Raw genomic sequence first — 5,462 nt, forward strand, 5'->3', positions numbered from 1 at the left:
CTCCGAGTAACGAGTACAGAAGCTCATTTTTACTGATCGTGATTGTCTTTTATATATATATATATATATATATATATATATATATATATATATATATATATATATATATATATAGAGAGAGAGAGAGAGAGAGTTTAGACACCCACCAGCGCCGTTTTTTTTTTTTTTTTTTTTTTTTTACTGATTTGATGTTTATGAATAGAAATTATACGCGGCCGCGCAAACTGCACATTTGCACTCATGGCTACGGTCAGGAAGAAAACTGAGTGATACTGTTGTACCACACAACGATGATACAACACTCGGATACGCAACAAGTGGGCACAATACCCTGTTGCACCGCAGCGTATCACCGGGTGAAACGCAACAGTGAAACGATAAATGGAAATGCGACAAGTGTGTACGCACCTTAACGCGCAATGCAAGGAAGTGTTGAATATTGTTCTGTGAAGTGCCCACAGAATTACATACACTCGCACAAACAGACATCCGTGCAAGATTGTGTGAATGTTGTGTTTGTCCACTGAACGTAACAGACGGATTCGAACACAAACTGAATAGTAGATAAAAAAGAAGTAGCGTTTTGAAGAGTGTTCGGGAAATTAAGTAAATAAAGACGAGTGCACGCGTGTCAATAAGTGGGTTGTAATGGTATCCGCTCCCGGAGAAGTATCGGGTAAAGAATTTGGTGCCTAGCGGGTAGACCACTTCACCAGCGTTTGTGTCTGTCTTGCTTTGCTGGTGCTTTTTTTCTCTCATGCAAGAGGGGAAACTAGCTAAAGACAACAAAAAAGGGACTACATAAAAAGATCCACATCTAAAAGGACTCACATTAAAAAGACCCACATTTAAAAGACCCACATTTAAAAAGACCCACATTTAAAAGACCCACATTTAAAAAGACCCACACTAAAAAGACCCACATAAAAAATAAACAAAAAATAATAAAAAGAAGAAAAATGGCCTGGTAGAATCTCCCGCGAGGCCCCAAAATCTAGCCGTTACTTCAAGCGACAACAATTACCACGCGCATACTGACACGTGTGAACTCTTAAGGAAAAATGCTCTTAAAATAACGGGGAAAAAGTGTAGCTCAGTCAAGAAGAAGGAAAAACAAGAGATTATAACAAAACCTATGAAGAGTTTTCAGTAATGCAGAGACTGAAAACATCAACACTATGCCTCTGTGGTCTGCTGTACTTTGTGTTATTCGCCTCCCAATACTTCACCACCGTCACTGTCAGCGTCACCCAAAACGCGTCTGCTGCCACTGTTCCTGCTGCCACTGTTCCTGTCACCTCTTCACTACTGACGGAGGAGGAATACGTGGTGCAAGGTTAGAACAGGGAACTTTTGTTATATTACCCTTATTTTGAAGCCTAGTGTCATTATCCTGTTATTAACCTTCATATTAGTGGTTTTTAGTGTTATATAACGTTGTGGCAGTGTTCTAGGTATGTGTGGCAGTGTTTGGGTATGTGTAGCAGTGTTTGGGTATGTGTGGCAGTGTTTGGGTATGTGTAGCAGTGTTTGGGTATGTGTAGCAGTGTTTGGGTATGTGTGGCAGTGTTTGGGTATGTGTGGCAGTGTTTGGGTATGTGTGGCAGTGTTCTGGGTATGTCTGACAGTGTTTGGGTATGTGTAGCAATGTTTGGGTATGTGTGGCAGTGTTTGGGTATGTGCGGCAGTGTTTGGGTATGTGTGGCAGTGTTTGGGTATGTGTGGCAGTGTTCTGGGTATATGTAGCAGTGTTTGGGTATGTGTGGCAGTGTTCTGCGTATGTGTGGCAGTGTTCTGGGTATGTGTAGAAGTGTTTGGGTATGTGTGGCAGTGTTTTTTTGAGCAACACCAAAGGAGAGAAATGTCCATATATATATATATATATATATATATATATATATATATATATATATATATATATATATATATATATATATATATATATATATATATATTTCATATATATATATATATGTTATATAACGTTGATATATATATATATATATATATATATATATATATATATATATATATATATATATATATATATATATATATATATATATATATCCATCAATTCATTTCAATACACCGCAGTTTTTATATATTGCATCTAGTATTATCCACTTTCATCCATTTATTCATCTGTCTATTCTATTTATTCATTTTATTCACTATTACAGTTTCAGAGGAAGCCAGTCACCAGTATAGGGCGTTTCTGAGAGAACCTCGAAGGGTTGTGTATAACTTTGGGACGGCAAATGAGTTCCTCCCCCTCCCCCCAACCAGACCCCTCCTCAAATACTCCTCCTCCTTGTCCCTCCATATCCAGAACTCACGCAGGAAAAAGGAGAAAAGAGAGGACGAGAAAGAGGAGGAGGGTGTAAACTCTACGTCTCTCCCTATATCTATTTCTTTTTCGTCTTCTTCCTCTTCCAGTTCTTCTTCTTTACCCTCTTCCTCCTCTTCTATTCCTTCCTCCAATCATTCTTTCTCCTCCATTTCCTCCTCTGTTCCTTTATCCTCCTATTCTTTCTCATCTGTTTCTCCTCTGTCTATCTCCACATCCCCCTCCTCCTCTTCCTCCACCCTCGCTCTGGTGAAGGAGCTGCTGGAGTTGGTGGAGGAGGTGAGATATCCTGTGCAAGATTTCTGAAGCAAGGAGGGAGAACATGCCAACGACTTCCTGATGGAGACAAGTGAGTATTATTATTATTATCATTATTATTATTATTATTATTATTATTAGTAGTAGTAGTAGTAGTAGTAGTAGTAGTAGTAGTAGTAGTAGTGGTGGTGGTGGTGGTGGTGGTGGTGGTGGAGTGGTAATACGAGGAGGATACTTTTTAATCATTTATCCTTTTATTCTCTCTCTCTCTCTCTCTCTCTCTCTCTCTCTCTCTCTCTCTCTCTCTCTCTCTCTCTCTCTCTCTCTCTCTCTCGCAGAAAGGTATGTTCGGACCCCAGCGTGGCTCCGACCTGGGCTTCGTGTCTGGTGTACTCATTCGGCCTCGGTCACGACTTCAGCTTCGATATAGCCATGGCGATGCTTGGGTGTGAGGTGTTTGTGTTTGATGATGACCAGTACCACGACATGTACACCAACCATCCATTTACCAGGTGAATATATGTGGTTTACTATTTACTACTACTACTACTACTACTACTACTACTACTACTACTACTGCTGCTGCTGCTGCTGCTAATATTACTACTACTATCGGTGCTGGTGGTGGTATATTGCTACTACTACTACTACTACTACTACTACTACTACTACTACTACTACTGGTATATTTCTACTACTACTACTACTACTACTACTACTACTACTACTACTACTACTATTTTTTTTCTTTCTATCTCTCTTACCTATAAAAGAGAAAAAAAAAAAAAATAGTGGAAAAGTACTGAATTTCCTCTTATTCACCACCACCACCACCACCACCACCACCACTACTACTTTTCCTCCTAACAACATCATTTTCCTTTTTCCCCTTCCTAGGATCCACTTTGGCCACGTGCGCCTGGGAACTAAGGTGCTGTACCAGGTGGTGGAGGACAAAGTGAGGAACAGTACCTATGCTTACATGTACCGCTCTCTGGACAACCTCATGTACCTGCTGGGACACACACAGGCCTCTATTAACCTGCTGAAGATGGACATAGAGGGAGACGAGTGGGAGGTTTTCAAGGAGTCTATTTTTAAGGTAAGGAGAGGATGAAAGGGAGAGAAGGAGAGGAAGAGAGGAGGAAGGTTCAAACTGTCTATTCTTTCTTTATCTTCTTGTCTTTCTTCTTTTCATCTTCTTCCTCCTCTAATTCGCCTTTTTTAACCTCTTCCTGTACGTGTATTCTTTCTTTATTATCTTCCTTTCCGTCTTCTTCCTCCTCCAATTCCTTTTCTTTAACATCTCTCTCAATTTTGTTTTTTTTTTTTATCGCAAATCTTCCTTTTCGTCATTCTTCCTCCTCCTTTTCTTTAACCTTTCCCTCAACTCTGTCTGTTCTTTCTTTTATTTTCTTATCTTTTTTCTTTTTCGTCTTCCTTCTCCAATCCCTCTTCTTTAGCATCTTTCTCAATTCTACGTCTATTCTTTCTTGCTCTTCTTCCTTTTCGTCTTCCTCCTCCTCCAGTCTCTCTTCTATAGCCTCTTCCTCCTCTTCCATTCCTTCCTTCTTTTCGTCTTGGTATACGTTCGAAGCTTTTATACTTTCCCTCTCTTCCTTATTTCTTATACTATCCATCTCCCTAATGCGAGAGTTAACCAGTATTCATTAATTTTTACCCTTTTCACTGGTCAACTCTGAAATTCCTTCGCCTGCTTCTGTGTTTCCTCCTTCCTATGCCTTGATTTCTTTCACTGTGTTGATTTCAGAACACTTCTCAAATTTTGGATGTTTTATTTTTTTTTTTTACCTTATGATGTACCAGATTAAAGCAGGGATGAAAGAAAGACAAGATGAAATGCAGAAAACTCAATTTATTTAGTATTCAGTTGATCGCAGGCTTTAAACACGCCAGGCTTTCGATCGTCACCCACTCGTCAAACCACTCCAAAAATCGTACAACTTTATGAACAAGACATATTCAAACAATAGGAAACAACAGTAAAAAATCCCAGGTTCATATATTTATCTACCCATCAAACCACATACAGTCATCACAAGCTCAATATTTGACATTAAGAATAGCCTAGCCTTGGGATCAAATGATACACAAATCTCCCGCCAAACTTCGAAACCTTATCACGAGAGAGGGCCGACTTACAATACTGACATGGGGTGACATTCCAGTTCTTCCTCCTCCTGTTCCTTCTGGGGTGCTTATCTGGGGGCTGGATGACCCTGGGGCGGCGGCAGAACGGGTGATGGTTCTCTGTGTTCAAAGCAGGCGGGTTTTTGAAGTTATCCGAAGCTGCAGTGAGCACACGCCTCTTTCTCTGTTTGTGTTGCCTGCTACGGTCTTGTGTTTGCCTCTCTAGTGTTGCTTGCTTCCTTCTGTGGCTTCCCTGTGAGTGTAGGTGAAGTTTGAGACGTTATGAAGGGGTGAGGGTAAAGTTAGGGAATTAAGAAAGGGTATTGATTAAGTTAGCGTGATAAGAAAGGGACAGGGTGAAGTTAGTGTTAGTAACGAGTGTGGATGAACTTAGGAACGAGTGTGGGTGAAGTTAGAGTGTTAGGAAGGACTGTGGGTGAAGTTAGCGTGATGAGAAGACGGTAAAGGGTGATAGGAATGAGTGTGTGGGGGAAGATAGCTTGTTAGGAAGGACTGTGGGCGAAGTTATTGTGATGAGAAGAGGGTAAGAGTGAAGTTAGTGTGACAGGAACGAGTGTGGGGGAAGATAGCGTGTTAGGAAGGGGTGTGGGTGGAGGGCTGGGTTACTGCTGGTGATGACATAAATGACGTAATAATGATAATATTTTACTCACCCCAACGTGAAAATCAGGAAAGAATAGCG

The 5,462-nt window shown here is 40.5% G+C and overlaps 1 long non-coding RNA gene across 1 annotated transcript; it reads left to right on the forward strand.

Annotated features, from left to right (window-relative positions):
* LOC123502679 lies at positions 1–2,385 on the forward strand. Its single transcript, XR_006674192.1, has 3 exons — positions 1–13; positions 1,057–1,336; positions 2,184–2,385. It is a non-coding gene; the product is annotated as an uncharacterized LOC123502679 (long non-coding RNA).
* The last annotated feature ends 3,077 nt before the right edge of the window (positions 2,386–5,462 follow it).

The sequence above is a fragment of the Portunus trituberculatus genome, chromosome 12, assembly GCF_017591435.1.
Source record: "Portunus trituberculatus isolate SZX2019 chromosome 12, ASM1759143v1, whole genome shotgun sequence".
Lineage (NCBI taxonomy): Eukaryota > Metazoa > Arthropoda > Malacostraca > Decapoda > Portunidae > Portunus > Portunus trituberculatus.